General features: G+C 41.1%; 1 long non-coding RNA gene across 3 annotated transcripts; it reads left to right on the top strand.

Annotated features, from left to right (window-relative positions):
* Positions 1–9,120: 9,120 nt before the first annotated feature.
* Positions 9,121–15,042, top strand: LOC113018238 (uncharacterized). 3 transcript variants are annotated; one of them, XR_003271732.1, is made up of 6 exons: positions 9,121–9,432; positions 10,026–10,958; positions 12,199–12,416; positions 12,518–13,580; positions 13,689–13,823; positions 14,366–15,042. It is a non-coding gene; the product is annotated as an uncharacterized LOC113018238 (long non-coding RNA). The 3 variants fall into 3 exon arrangements; XR_003271733.1 differs by having other exon boundaries at positions 9,123–10,085; positions 10,826–10,958; XR_003271731.1 differs by having other exon boundaries at positions 9,124–10,958.
* The last annotated feature ends 1,740 nt before the right edge of the window (positions 15,043–16,782 follow it).

Below are 16,782 nucleotides of genomic sequence, written 5' to 3' on the forward strand. Positions count from 1 at the left end.
TTCTCTTAACATACTTAAGTTATCCCACATCAATCGTCCCTTAATTGCGCATGTTTGTTCTTTTTCAATGATAATATCTAATACATCCTCTAGTCTAGACATAATTATTTTAGAAAAAATCTTATAATCTACATTCATTATTGTCAGTTGCCTATAATTGTTAATATCTTCTCTATCACCTTTCTTATATAATAAACACATAACTCCTTCATAAAACGATTTACCCATTGTTTCTCTTTCTATTCCTTCATTAAAATACTGAGTTAATAATTCAGACAGTTCTTTACTCACAGTTTTGTAAAATTCAGAGGGGAGTCCATCCAGACCAGGTGTTTTATCGGTACTAAGTTGGTTAATTACTGACTCCACTTCCTCTCTTTTAATTTTTCCAATCAAAGTTTCATAAATGACAGGATCTAATGGTTCAACCTCACTCAAAAAATTGTTAATAGCGTCGCTGTTTGTAGCTATGGATGAAAACATTTCCGAACAATAGTCTCTAATTACTTGTCTTTTCCCCTCTTCTTTAAAAAACTGACTTTCCATGTTTATCCTTAATTGAGACAATAAAATCATTCCGACATTTCTTTTGATTATTAAGAATCATATAATCGCTGTTCCCGTGAAAGTCAGTACGTCGCAACATATTAAATAAAACTTCTCTATTGACTCGATCAATGTCCTCTTTAAGAGACATCATTTGATTTTCCTCCTTCTCTTCCTTCTCCTTCTTATTTCTTAAATATATATATCTACTCACATCTTCGTTATATTTTACATTCTTTGCATGATTTAATTCTCTCGCTTTAAATTTAAAAAATTGACACACACGTCGTTTAAGAAGCTCCCAAAGTTCCGAGAAAGAAGTAGTAAGAATCTTAAGATGTAATATTTTCCTAATTTCAGATTTAACTTCGGACACAAGCAACTCGTTTGCTAACAAGGATGTATTCAATTTCCAATAGTTCAAAAATTCATGGGGACAACACTACACTGTTGCCATAACCACCATATGATCAGAAAAGTCTGTTAAAAGAGTGTCATATTTCAGACCTTGAACATTATGTGATATGTAGAATCTATCAATCCTTGTTTTAGTTAACGAATCGAATCTAGTGTAATGGACGGTATGTGGATGCAAGTGCCTGTATAAATCACGGAGTGCTGCTTCCTTACAAACTTTAACCAACAATTTGCTTTCCCGCAGTTCTCTAAATTCAACCTTGGATATTCTATCAGTTGCTTCAGTAACAATGTTAAAATCTCCACATAGAATTATATTAAAACCAATCTCTAATAAATACCTGCGCTTCCAGAGCTCTGCTGTCATGGCTCTCCAGGAGTCCAGCGAGGCTTATCTGGTCGGACTCTTCGAGGACACCAACCTGTGCGCCATCCACGCCAAAAGGGTCACCATAATGCCCAAAGACATCCAGCTGGCTCGCCGCATCCGCGGAGAGAGAGCTTAAGCTACACTCTCTTCTACCAGCAACGGCTCTTTTCAGAGCCACCTCACTCACACCAAGAGCTCGCTCCTTTATTCTTATTGATAGTATTGTTTTTATAATATAAGTCTTATGCTCACACTTGAATATTCATGCTGTTTCTAGAAATTACAGTTGGGATCAACGTGGAATTCACTGACTTTATTTTCAGAATTGCCTCATTCACTATGGCCAATGTGCCTTTCAGGAAGCTGTTTACGTCTTGATGCATTCTCAGTCATCCAGGAAAGCAAATCTCCAAAAAGTTTGTACTTTTACTAGATCAAAGGTGGGTTAGTTACCTTAAAAAAAACAAACAAACAAAAAAAAAACGAAATGAGCTGTTGTAGAGACCCACCTTTTAGCACATCCCAGCACACCCACTCACGTCACCAGATGCACCTTGTTTAGTTCTCTCACCTTTGATTGGGTGTGGTGCTTCTCTTCAATTGCACTCACCTGTCACACATTATATAAGGACTGCATTCACTTTTGGCTCACTCTTTCTTCACTCCCACACGGGGCGGCAGCTGAGGTGAGGTTCTGTTTGGGTTTTTATTTTATGTATTGTTTAAGGTAATGAGTAGTGATGGGCAGATGAAGCTTCATGAAGCACTGAAGCTTTTCATCCAATTGGTTCATCCCAGCGCAAAGCTTCTTGAAGCTTCATTTGCTCTAGCAGGACACCTACTGGACGTAAAAATATTAGTTGGCATGAATTTGAAGAGTGTGGCCTTTTGCACACAGCCTGTAAATGTCAACAACAAAAGGAGTGTGTAAAACATGTATATTGTAGTGATGGCAGTATACTGTGTATATTTATACTGGCAGTATGGAAAATGATTATTTGGAAATGCTTGAAATGGAAATGATCATTTACTGTGAGGTGAGGTGTGGTTGGGGTGTGGACAGTAGTTGTGCTTTTGTAACGTTGAGGTATGGACAGCTACACACTGAGGCTTTGAGCCTCAGTCCTGCCTGTTCACATCTTATTCTGTAAAAACTGCATTTCCACTGCTTTTATGGCCTTTTTAGTGGGGAGAACATAGCTAGGATTTAATGATTTAACAAATCTTTTGAATCCTTTGTCCTCCACAATGCTAAATGGCTGGGAGTCCTCAATCACCATGTTAACCAGGTCTTCATCTATTTGAGATTGTTCTCCTGAGGAAAGACAATAAAGACAAAGCACAAATATAAATATCACACACGTAACTTATAACAGTTGTATAATATTGTTATATCATTTAGTAACATTACAGCATGCTATATTATCATTGCATTTGATGGCTCACCTGGTCTTGCTCCACAATCGCTGTTCCCCTTATTCTCATGCAAAGCTCTGTAGTGCCTAAGCATGGATGAGGTGTTATATCCCAGCTCCCTGGCACATAGCAAACACTTCACCTTGTACAAAAGTCAAGACAGCTTAACATAAATTGTATTGCACCATCAGTATTATGAAAATACATCTTCTGTAGAAATTTACATACCTTGTTGGGAGGAATAAGATCAAAATGTTCCCACACAGGGGAGGACATCCTCCTCTTCTTAGCCGGCTCCATTCTCTCTTGACTTTCTCTCCTCACTCTCATAAACCTCCAAACTGTCTCCAAACTCTCACTAACCGCAACTCTCCATCAAACACCTACATTTTGAATGAAATCTGAGGGGTTTATATCTGTCATAGCTCGCGGCAAAGTTCGAACCACTTCATGAACCAGTCACGTGGTACAGCCGGGCAGCGAGGCTTCGGACGTCATCATTTTCAGCTCCTCCCATAAATGAAGCAAGCCTCGATACGCGCATCGCGGAAACGCCCCCTCCATTACTCGACACACGCTTCGAAGCCTCGATACAGAACGTCACATCACTAGTAATGAGTAACTTAAATCTCTGTTTTCTTTCAGCATTGGCAGTCCATGTGTCTTTCCTTCCTTCTTTGCCTTATTGATTTGGAGAATAAAAGGAAAACCCTGAGAATAATTAGATGAGTGCTGATTCTTATTCTAATCGGATGAGCCCATGATGCTGATTGCTTAAGCCCTGAACCTTCCTTCCTTCAAAACATGAGCACTTCTCCTTCAAGCGTATTTCTGGCAGGAAGACATTTACAAATAAACCGATGAATAAGTGATATCTATCCTTTGTTTGGTTTATGACTGTTCAGTGAGTATTAACAAACCGTGGTACTGAATAGGCCTGTAACCAGTGTTGCAAACTCCTCAGTAAGGAAAATCGCTATTGGTTGTCCTAGAAGTCGCTAAATGACGTCATCGCCTAATTTGCATAGTTGGTCATGCTAATGTAATTGTAACCTATGTTGTTGGAGAGAGAAATAACATCGTGGAAGAGAAAGTGAGTAAAAATGGTCCTAAATGCATTTAGAGTTTATTTAGAACTACAAATTAAATTTCTTTTAGCAATTGTTTTTTTTAATGTCACAATTCCAACCCTGCTCCTTTACCCGGGCTTGGACCAGCAAAAGTGACCCGAAATAGGCACTGGTGGAGTTACTTTGTGATCCACAAAACACATAAGAGTAAAAGAACTGACTGCGTTACAGCACCCGCTGCTTGTTGAGAGTAAAAGCGATATGCGCTTTCACGTCTTTTTTTTTTTTTTCTTTTTTCTTTTTTTAGAGAAGTCGCTAACGGGTCTCATAACTCGCTAAATATAGCGGCTAAGTTGGCAACACTGCCTTTAACCTGTGAAGTTCAGTTTGTGGTCATGTCAGTTATTGTAACGTTGTGAAGAAAAGCACGCATTACAGGTGAATCTCATAGGAAAACGAAGAGTCAATATATTGTAGCGTCCCTCGACAGAAGACGCAGACGATCAGAGTCAATATAATATGTTGGGAACGTCAGTCGGTAATCGTTCGTGAAGTTCTAACACACTACATCAGTCGGTAGGGAAATACTGGCAGGTACTAAAGAAACATTGAAAAAAAACCACCCACAAACTATAACAGAAGAAAGCTCTCAAAGTGTGTGGCTCTTAAAAGAGCCGTTTGATGGATTAGGGCGAATGAGTTTAACCGCCGAAGCCGTACAGAGTGCGGCCCTGACTCTTCAGAGCGTACACCACATCCATGGCGGTCACAGTCTTCCTCTTGGCGTGCTCAGTGTAGGTGACGGCGTCGCGGATGACGTTCTCCAGGAACACCTTGAGCACACCGCGGGTCTCCTCATAAATCAGACCGGAGATACGCTTCACTCCGCCACGGCGAGCCAGACTGCGGATAGCGGGTTTGGTGATACCCTGGATGTTATCACGGAGAACTTTACGGTGACGCTTGGCGCCTAGTCCTTTGCCACCCTTGCTTTTTTTTTTTTTAAGCCTTTATTTTCAACATTCATGACAAATTAACAAGCAACAACACATAAAGTTGCATCAAAATATTTGGCAATACTCAGAATAATTTACAATAGATACATTAATACAAAAGTTAAATTACTCAAACATGTTAACATTGATTATATCTTCAACAGATCCCAAGGTAAAGGACTATTCTTTTTTTGTTCTAAAGTCTTCCTCCTTCTCAGGTCTGTAAGGATATTTTTGCACACAGCAACGCTATCTATCATTTTTTGCTCAATGACTACTTAGTCCCCACCGGACAGGATGCTATCGACTTTAAAGCATCATCCACATAAAAATCACGCTCAATGAAATTGCGGACATCTGACCCGTATTTGGCTTCTCCCTTTTGCGCGGCCCTCCTCAAACCATATGTGGCCACAGCAGGCGAGGGGCTGTTTCCAAATACATGCACGCACATTCTGTAATCCACGAGCTCTTTCTGTGGATCGTTGTCTTTGTGCCAGACAAACCTCAGTACATCTCTGCAGTCCTCACGCACCAGGAAGCAATAGAACATCTGCTGGATATCTGCGGTTACTGCGACTGGATGTTTTCTGAACCTCACTAGCACACCTAATAGACTGTTGCTCAGATTAGGTCCTGATAACAGCACTGTGTTGAGCGACATACCTTCAAACTGCGCGCTGGAGTCAAATACCACTCGGATTTGTGACGGCTTTTGAGGATGGTACACTCCGAAGTAGGGCAGGTACCAACGCTCTTTGTTCTCTTGTACTGGGGGTGCGAGCTCCGCGTGCCCATTGTCCAACATTTTCTGCATAAAGTCTATCAGGTGAACTTTCATTTTTGGGTTTTTGTCTAGAGTTCGTTCAAGTGACTTGAGGCGACTGAGTGCGTAGCGGCGATTGTTAGGCAGCAATGCTCTGGGCTGGCGTAATGGCAGTGGAGCCACCCAGCTTTGTGACTCATCCTGGAAACACTCATTGTCCATGATATTCAGGAAGTGCAGATCTTCCATGGAGGGTGCAAGCTTATTGTCGTTCTTGGTCTGGCAAAAAACATTGTTTCCTATAGTTCTGTTTTGTGTTCTGTCCTTTATGTTTGAACCACCAAGTACTAAGTGTCGATTTAAGAGACTGGTGTCTGGCTTGACAGTAAAGTGGCTTTCGCACGGGGAAAAATGAGTTGGCCTTCCATCCGATAGAACGTGAGTCTTAAAGGTAGAGACCTGGGAAGGCTTATGAGTATTGCCTAAGCACACATCTCCTATTATCACCCAGCCTAAGTCCAGTCTCTGTGCGTATGGTGCATTGTGCGGACCATTGATCTGACTGCGCACTTTGTGAACTCTCAAAATGTCTCTTCCAAGCAACAGCAAAATGTCTGCACCACTGTCTAAGGGTGGTATTTTGTGTGCTATGCCTTTGAGGTGACTGTGTGCATAAGCCGCGGAGGGAGTGGGAATTTCCTCTCTTTTGTTAGGAATCATGTTGCATTCAATTAACATGGGCAGCTGAATAGCGAGGGAGCTATCGATTGCCTCTATCACTTCTGCCAGAAGTGAGACCTACGCCACTGCATGTCTGGAGGGTGTATGGCTCTGCCTTACCATTAACCTCGAACATGTCAAAAAACTCAGAGCGTGCTAGTGAAACGTTACTCTGGTCATCTAGCATGATGTACATTCTCTGGCGTTTACTAGGATCGTTGGCAGGGTAAACGTTAACTAGGCATATTTTTGAGCAAGATTTCCCAGAAAATCCTTCCCCACATACCTCAGTGCAACTTGAAACAACTGCAGTCTCTTTTAATTCTCGTTTCTCCCCGCCGTGACTTGTTGCAGGCTGAAGAGCTTTGGGAAGGTGGGGAACATCTGAATACAGAGCTGTTGGGTGCTTATCACTGTTACATTCAGAGCATTTGATTTCTGCTTGACAGTCGCGAGCTACGTGTTTGTTAGAAGCGCAGCACTTGAAACAGATGTTGTGTTGCTTTAATATTGCCTTTCGTTCCTGAATTGGCTTTTCTCTGAAACTTCTGCACTGTTGTAAGGCGTGAGGTTTGTTGTGCACAGGACAACATTTGTCCGGTCCTTCCTCAGATATGGCTATAACGTTGGTTTTATGCACTGAAACTGACCTGCGGTTGTTGCTTTAACCATCTCCAAACTTGTCCCTTTTAACTCCGGAGTTGCAGGTTGACAGCAGATTGAAGCTTGGGTCGTTGCGTGCCTTTGCTTGTGTCTGTATGAACTGTAAGAAGAACGTGAATGGAGGGAAGGTTACCCTGTGCCGCTGTTTGTAGTGTGAGCCTTCCATCATCCACTTGTCTTGTATCCCATACGGCAGCTTATCCACAATGGGAGCGACACCTCGCGCTGTATCGAGATAGGAGAGTCCATGCAAGTACCCTTCTTGTTTCGCTGCATTTATCTCCTGCAACAGATCACTCAGCTCTCTTAGTTTTTGATTGTCTCTGGGCCCTATTTTAGGAAATTGATCAAGCTTGGTGAAAAGAGCACTTTCAATGGCTTCTGGCGACCCATAGATTTCTTCTAGTCTCTCCCAGATTAGCTCTAATGCCACAGCTGGGTTTGTTATGTTTACAGCTTTGATGCGATGTGCATGCTTGGTAGATTCTGCGCCAAGTGATTTTACAAGGAGGTCTATTTGTTCAGACGCCCTAAGCTCTAGAGTGTCAATGGCGTTGATGAAAGATGACTTCCAAGATAAATAGTTCTCCGGCTTGTCATCAAACTTGGTGAGTTCAGAGGTTAACAACTGACTTCTCATTAAATATTTGGCAAGCTCATTAGAGTCCCTAGAGGAATTTGGATCTGGAGGGTAGTACCGAAAACGTCCAGCAGAGGGTGGTGTAAACCCTGGTGAGACATGGCTGAGGTGCTGCTGATAGTTAACAGAGTGTAACTGTTGTCCTTGCCTTTCAGGTGAGTAATCTCTTTGATCAGGGGGTCTGAGGGAGCCATAGTCCTTTGGTGCTGAGGGCAGTTCATCCGGTGACATGTCCGGTGGCTTAGGTCGATTTGCATACTCGCCTTTTCCTATTTTGACGTCCTTTGATTTGACTGAATCACTGCGTGCCTGATGCATATTGACATAGTCTGTAGTTCGCTCATGAGAACTCTGTGTCTCCTTTGGTAAGCTCAGGTGCTCATCACTCATGTCAAAACTTGCAACAGCAGACTCCAAGACAGCTGCTTCAGCGGCTGCGGTCTCAGCTTCACTTTCTTTTGCTAGAACATCAAGCTTTGCATCTAATTTGGCTCTTTCTACTTTAAACTCAACTAACTTCTTTGCAAACTCAGCTCTTTTTTGGGCAGCTTCAGCTTTAGCGCGGGCAGTAGCGGCGGCTAACATTACACTTGCAGTGGAAGAGCGGCTAGATTTCTTTGACGTCGTGGATCTTACTTCATATCCTTCTTTCTCCATCTTTAAGCTGATTGAATGCACATTTATGCTGACTTGGTGTCACTGCGTCTGTCGTGCTGGTCTGGATACAGCGTGTAACAATGCAGTCTTCATCGTTGTAGTAGGGTGTCCCTTTTCACTGTACTGGCCTCGTAGAACCACTTTCTACTATCCAGGAGTTAAACACCTCCACACAAAAGTCACTGACGCCAGAGTGGGTTTAGACTTTGCTTTATATGGCAGGTGTGAAACTGTAACAACAAAATACAGTATATATGAGTGACAAATTAAATAATTACTTGAGGAGCTGCGTGACCAAGTGCTAATGCTAACACCAAACAACTGTCTACGAACCATAAATTAGCACGCGTAAAACAGCATCTAATTAACTGCTATTAATCAACATAAAAGTGCCAAACAATAATGCATACTCACAGGGAATGCCTTTTTATCAGCCTTTCACAGCATAAATCACAGCATAGATCACATTCAGTCGATTGTCTGATTCTTTCTTACACTTCCCCCTCTGCACACGGACCATGCCTTTCTCTTAAAGGGCCAGTGCACTAACCAAACAAATCAAACATGTACAAATTTGACAACAGTCAGAACAAGAAGTCTTCCAGGGATAATGTCTCTTCGTTTTATTATATTCACATTTGAGTCTTTAAAAAAGATACCAACTCCATCTGCACTATCCTCCCCGATTGAAATTATTGAGTGCCCCGGACACCACATTTGAGTTAGTGCAGATATATCATTGTCACTTTTCAGTCTCATCTCTTGTAGACAGAGAATATCATAATTTAGTTTTGATAAATTTTCAACTTTCCTTTTTCTGTATCTTTCTGATTGTAACCCTCTAACATTCCATGTTATTATTTTAAGAGTACTCATATTTATGTAATAGGAGGTTATTCGGTAGAGGGAGGGAACATTGTAGATTCAACATTACCTTGCGAAGGGCTGGATCGATTGTCTTTTCTCTTATCTCTGCTATAAGACGCCATCGAGACACTTCTTTTCCTTCCCCCTTTTGTTGTTTCATTGACCAACTCCTCCATTGCAGGATGCTGTTTGTTAAGAAAAATCCCTGTTTGTGGATCCACATCATCTCGTCTTGCAGGATCATCTGTAGGAGAAATCTCCACAGGAGTCGAAATGGGTGATTCTTCACTATCACTTGCACTTAGGTAGCTTTCTGATTAATTTTCTTCCTCGCTTTCCCTTCGCTCGTCATCGCTCTCACTTTCCACATCAGAGGTTTGTGAGAAGGATTGGTCTCCTGGTTCTTCTCCACTTTTTACTGTTATTTCTTCAAGTTGTCTTGAGAGCGTCAAATCCTCCTCTATGTTGTTATTGTCTGTCTGCGGCTCTGTTACTCCTGGAAGATTTGTTGTGGTACAGTTACCGGGTTCTTGTCCTGAAACAGCGTCAGGGACAGCCAATGGATTTATTAAACGATCATATTGCAGCGGGCAGGTCTGTGTCATGTCCAGTAAGTGGTTGTAAGCATATGTTTACAAAAAATTCATCATTTACTTCTCACATGTGTAGGAAGCATAAAGCTTGTTCCCCAGATGGTATTGATGACATGTACAAGGAATCTCATCCTCAGCCCCCAAATGACAGTACAGAATATTCAGAAAACACACATGAAGCCATGCCATCTGCTAGTTCAGCCAGTGATATGCCAGAGAAGGATAGTCATTCTTATCTCAGAAACATGTGTCTCTTTTACCTTAAACTGCAAGGACAGCTGCTAATTCCTGCCTCTACTATACAGAGTATTGCTGAGAAAATGCAGAATGTGCACGAATTGGGTCAAGCCTACACAATTAATAAGGTAAGTTGTTTACTAAAAAATGAAATGAACCTATCAGATGAAGCAGTCACTAAAATCTGTGACTGCATTTAAGAGTCAGATTTGTTCTCTGCTTGCCATCAGGGACAACTAGGAACAACACACACCAGAAATCAAACATTCAAAAAAATGTTTAAATGCACAGAACCCAAGAAAGTGCCATTGGGAATGGATGAAAACATGACAGAAAAATGTGCTTACTACATACCAGTTGGAGAAACCCTGAAGAGCTTTTTAGAGTCACAGTTATGGATTAATACACAGTCACAACAGTTTGGGGGTCCTGATGTAGAAATTTTTAAGGATTTATATGATGGCAAAATTTTCAAATGTCACCAGTTCTTTAATGAAAACCCTGAAAGCCTCAAACTGATTTTGTACCAAGATTCATTTGAGGTAGTGAATCCCCTGGGTTCTGCTAAAAAGGCACACAAACTTCTTGCATTCTATCTGTCATTAGCAAATTTACCCATTCATTTGCGTTCAAATACAGATAACATGTTTTTAGTCTTGTTGTGTGTTGAGAATGACTTCAAGCGTTTTGGAATAGCCAAAGTTTTCTCAGAGTTGTTGGCAGATCTGAAATCCTTGGAGACAGATGGAATAGATGTAGATGGAGAAACAGTAAAAGGGGGTCTTTACTGTATTGCTGGGGACAACTTGGGTTCTCATTGCATAGGAGGGTTTACAGAAAACTTCAGCTGCTCTCAATATTTTTGCAGGTACTGTGAAGTAACACGAAGGGAGTTTTATGCTGATCCGAATGCCTGTGGTCCTCCACGCACTCCAGAGACATATGACGGGGCTGTTGCTGATCTCCAGTCTGAAACTATCCAAGACGTCAGAGGAATAAAGGTAAACTCCATCTTCAATACCCTTCAGTCTTTTCATGTATCCCAGCCTGGTCTCCCACCTTGTCTAGGTCATGACCTCTTTGAAGGAGTTGTGTCATATGATCTAGCACTGTACCTGAAGAACATTATAAAAAAGAAAAAAATGGTTCACATACTCCCTTTTAAACAGACGCATTAAACAGTTTAAATATAAAGGATCCGAAGCACTTACAAAGCCATGTACTGTCAAACCTGACGGATCCAAATTATCAGGGCAAGCCGTTCAAAACTGGAACCTTTTGAGATTGCTGCCAGTTTTGATTGGTGACAAAGTACAAAACCATGAGGATGAAGTATGGCAGTTAGCTCTCCAGTTGAAAGATATTGTGGATCTTATTTGTGCTCAGAGCATTTCCTTGTCCCAGATAGCATTCGCTGACATTTTGATCCAAGAATATTTGGAGATGAGAGAGATGTTGTTTCCTGGAATTAAACTAAAACCCAAGCACCACTATTTGCGCCATTATTCAGCACTGTTGTTGAAATTTGGTCCATTGATGAGGTTATGGACGCTTAGGTTTGAATGTAAACACAGTTACTTCAAAAGATGTGCCAGACACTTGAAAAGCTTCAAAAATATTTGTCAAACTTTGTCAACACGTCATCAGATGTATCAGGCTTATCTTTTAGCAGGGCAAGAATGCCGTGAACTGCTGCAAGTCAAGGAGAGCTGTGCGTTTTATCCCAACCTCTACAGTGACACTATTCAGCATGCGGTCAGGGAGTTAGCTTTTTCAGAAAGCAATACCACAGTTACCACAGACATTCAGTACAAGGGCACTGCATATAAAAAGGGACAATTTCTTGTGTACAGAAATGACGAGTGTATGGAGTTTGGTGAACTTCTACTCATCTTGATTCAAAATGACACATCTGTGTATGTTCTAATGGATATCCACAAAGGCATCTTCCTCTCAGAATACCATCTGTATTCTGTGACAAAGGACAGTCTTGGGTTACAGTGTATCAACATTAATGACCTGCCTGATTTCTATCCTTTGGTATCATACATTCTTGAAGAATACCGAATCATTCCACTAAAGCATAGTATTGTGGCAAAATAATGTCCAACTAATAGCTCACTTCTCACTGTAAATAGTTTAACATTAATATAAGTGTTACCTGATCCATACCCTGCTCCATCAAGTGTATGAACTGTATGTGATTTTCTATTTTGTTTGGATGTGGCATTTCTTCTTCAGTGCAAGTATGAGTGACTCAGAGCGAACCTTCCTAGATGTCGCCATCACGGAAGTCCTACCAGAACTTCAAGCTGTGAACAAAAACATCCTGGAGGAGCACTTGCAGTCCATTGGAGTTGAGACAAGTGATGATCTACGCTTCGTAACGGAGGCAGATTTGATGACAGCATTAAGACCTGTACAAGCAAGAAAGCTTCTTTCTGCTTGGAAACAGAAATGTAAGTAAAAACAACAAACAACTATTCAAACTCAAAAGCAGAGATGGTCATGAACAGACATACAGTGTGAATCATGATTGTATTTGTTTTGTAATTGAAAGACCAAACTCCAGAGAACAGCTCGCTATCATCTGTGGAAGCCTCATCAACCCAGTCGCTGTCATTGCTCTCACTTTCACCCCAAAGTCTATCGTCGACCTCCTCCAGCAGCCCAGGATGTGACACACAATGGGATGACAACTTTGAAATTCCATGGAGTAAACTTCCTGCAGAAGTGATGTATTTTCTTGAGAGGGGGAAAAGGCCTCGCCCAAAACTGAGGAGGCAAATGGTCTGGATTGTTGTGACTGAGATGATGGAAAAATGCCCACATGTAGGTAGAAAACATTCAATTGACGTTGCAAGAAAAATGGTGGCAAAATATTCCAATTCTCTGCAAGATTTAATAGAGGGTGAGATTGTTGGCGCAGGCTACCTTTCACTTGTCAAACAGTTGCAGAACAGAATTGAAAATGTAAGGCGCACTTCAACACCCAAAATAAGAAAAAGAAAACATCAGACTGACTCAGACCACACAGACAAGATCCCTTTAGAAGAAAGAGCAGCCATGCAGGATACATACGGGTGCATTAAATGGAATGTATAATTTCTGCCTCTTGAAGAAACTCCAGAGAGCCAACAGCAAAAGATGGAAAAACTCAAGGTGATGTTCCAGCAAGCTGATGCCAATCCAGAAGAGGTAAAAAGTCTAATGAAGTCCACTTACTACACACAACGTCTGCATGTCAATCAGGGGAAAAGTATCAAATGCCTTAGGGAGGAGTGGCCGTTTTGGTTTGATGAACTTGGCATGTCTGTCCACTTCAAGGAACTTACTGGGATTGACCTCAAAGAGACATTCACACGTAATTTGGATTTGAAGGGGAAAAGGCTACTGGACTACTTGACCACAGTTGCTGTCAGCAAAAGCAAGGTGTTGCTTCAGACTTATGCAAGGCTTCAGAGGATGCGGGGACCGCAGAGTGGTGAAAGAGATGGTCCTGCTTCTGCTCAGCTACTTTGAAGAGAAGGAGGAGTCCATGCTTCTCTGTGTTGAAGATACATGTCTGGCAGATGAGGTACAACTGGAGCAAGTGTCTCTGACACCCACTATTATCGTGTGTGGTAAGTCTGTTTCATAGCTCTCTCTCTCTCTTTTTAAGTGCACTTTTTATAGAATGTCATGTGACTGCCGTGTTTATTGATATAACCTGTTAAATAATTTGTTCACAGGACAGTCCTGCTATTCCTCAAGAAGATACACGCTGAGTATTGATCGGAACCTCGTCAGCACAAACATATCCTCCTTCATTTCTGCACTGTGCCTCATGTTCGGGAGCTACTACAATTTCAACATCCATTATCCATGTGAGCTGGCTTCCACTTTAGAGTTTCTTCAGAGGCGAACAAATATGGCTTTGTTATTTCTCATAACTGAGACTCTGGGATCTGGAGTCTGGCTTTGATGTGGTTCGAGTCCAGGTCTGGCTCTGAGTCTCGGTCGGCTTCGGAGCCGGTTTCAGTTGTTTTTTCTGTTTTTTGTTGTTGTTTTTTTTTTTTTTTTTTTTTGTTTTTTTTTAAAATACATTAACAGTCTGAATCCGGGTCCAAGCCTGGCCGAGACTCAGGGCTAGACCAAGCGTCAGCTGACGTCTGACTACCTATAACCTTTGCTTTGGATTTTAACAATGCTAAAGTGTGACATATCACTGCAGAAGGGTGCCAATACTTTTGACCATGCATTGTTCACTTCCCCACAGCATTTTGGTTATACTTTGTCTTGAACGTGGTCATGGCCATGACTGTGTGTATATATGTATATACTTAATTTTTACTTACTTTGTACGTGTATTTTAACTGATCAATTATAAAAATGCTTAATAAACTTTTATATGATTTTTATTCTACAGGTGTTTCTTCTCCATAAACCCAGAAAAAGGAACCAAAGTAGAGAACAAAAACTCAAAGCGTCGTCTCAGTGTGAACCCTCGAGTCCTCACCCTGATTCAGGATCTCGCCGACCACGAGTGGCGCTAAGCCTAAATCTTGACTCTCTGTGGACTGTTAGTTTTATTTTGTTAATTTTGTTCCACAATGTGTACTGGAACCTTTTACTGGTCGAATGCATGAAGCCAATTCATGAAGATGTTCTTTCTTTGTAGGAATGTTCTTTATTTACATAAGAAAAGAAAAAAACAACATGCTGCTACTGCAGTGTTTCTAGACCACATGTGTAGGTGTGTTTCACCACGTGGTTTTGCTGATGTTTTCTTACCAGGGCCATGGTTGTGGTGACAGCAGGGTGCGTGTTGCGTTGCACGGTGATTATGATCATTTTTGGCACAATATGTGTTTTTTGTTTTAAAGTCTTAACAGGTTATTTAACTTTTTCTGGTGGAGGGTCTAACAAATGCTTGTTTCATGAACATGGTTCTTGCTTTGCAGGAATGTTCCACAGCTTTTATAGCCGATATTTTGATTGAATTGTGTAGTTGTTGTGTGCCTTGCATATTGTGTTAGTTGGAAAAATGGATCCATTTGCTGTCATTTTGCGAATGTGGCTGCAAAATAAATTTCCCAAAAGTGATATTTTCCTCTCTTGTGTTTTCTCAAGATGTATTTTTGCATGTTTGGGTGTAGGTGTAAGAAATTTGCTGGGTTATGGTTAAAATTTTACATTAAAACATATAATATTCAGCATAGATTTTGTGTATAATTTACAGAGCAGCTCCATTTAATATGCACAGTTTCACCGTAGTTCTACCATTTTAAATTAGTTCTTTGTACGATATTTCCCTGTTAATTTTGCAGTTAATGATCCACAAAAAGCATTTATTACTTGTAAAAGATACAGGAAATAGTGTATTTATATATCACATCTATGTGTGAAATTAACTTCTTTTTCCTGTAGATTTAACAGTTTTAATCTGAGATTCATTCACTGTAAATCAATTTACAAGTTGCATCTGTAAAGCGTTTTTACAGGAAGTCCCTGGTAACCCCAGCTGCCAGGGTTTTCCTGTAAAAACAGCACTTTTTTTTTAATTAATTAATTTTTTTACAGTGTATCTTCCCTTTGGCTTCACCTGCACAAGTGCCAAGGTAGGTCTCCCCTGCGTAATTGCTTTTCCCTTCGTCCGGAGCACGCGCTGGGCTGTTCAAATCACGGACAAACAGTATCCCACATTCTTGATTTTTAGTTCACAAACACTTGTTGTAATGACTAACTACTCCTGACATTTTGGAGATGTTAGCTCTTTATACAATAAAGTTACAGTGGGATAAAAATAACATCAGGCTGATCCTGCCACAATTTGTTCCCCGTTCAAATCACGGACTAACAGTATCCCACAGCTGTTTATGTTTTTGAACCCATTTTGCACAGAGGCATTTTTTGAAAAATGTATTGATAGCAATGTTGAATATTATTACACAGGGAAAAAAACAACTACATGTAAAATAATCACACTGTGATGCCTCTGCCTTTCTAAATGGAGGGACAGGAACTGTGTGTGTGTGTGTATTTGTAAGCTGTAAAACCTGAAGATAGTCAGAGTAACAGTATTTTGTCTCTATCTGCCATTCTGCAATTCATCTCATGTAAACAATAACGTGGCGCACAGCGTGACGTGAAAAAAGGCACATCCCTTTGATGTTGCGTGATAAACTCTGTATTCATCGTCCATGCATAAACGGTTGGAGGATGCGTTTGTGCGTGTGTGTGCGTGGGGGGGGTTCTTAATGAATTTTGAAGCCTCCTCAGGTGAAGAAAATCTGTGCCTTGCTCCATTATGTTTTATTTCTAGAGTGGCAGGGTAGAGCAGGGAGTATTCCACTCCTCTTTCCCTCAACTCCAACTTGATTTGTTTAAAGGACACACGCCGGTCCATGGTTAGTCGGGAGTAATCCGAAAAAAAAACATTATCTTCGCCCCACGCCATAGAATCTGGCCTTTCTCTCTGGCCACCCGAAGAATGCATTCTTAAGCACATAATTGAGAGAGCTGATCTAGATACAATATTGATGTCGAGCTTGTAGTTTTGGGGTCCCATGTTGGCTGAGAGAGTCCTGTGCCTCTACCTAGTCCACAAATAGAAAAAAAAATCTCTGGTGTTTGTTCACTGAGTCCTGAAAAATCTGTGGAGGGTCTCGTAGGCTGACAGATGTTGAGGTTTCCTTTTACTATGAAAAATAAACTGAGACCTGCTTTACAGTTAGGGTTTCCAGAGAGGATCTGCACACTCTGATACAGACATGCTCTGTTGAATAAGGGGTGACACCTTGCAGTGTGGTCAGAGTCAAAGACCAGCCATCTGTGATAAATGTC

This window comes from Astatotilapia calliptera, unplaced genomic scaffold (genome assembly GCF_900246225.1).
Source record: "Astatotilapia calliptera unplaced genomic scaffold, fAstCal1.2 U_scaffold_5, whole genome shotgun sequence".
Classification (NCBI taxonomy): domain Eukaryota; kingdom Metazoa; phylum Chordata; class Actinopteri; order Cichliformes; family Cichlidae; genus Astatotilapia; species Astatotilapia calliptera.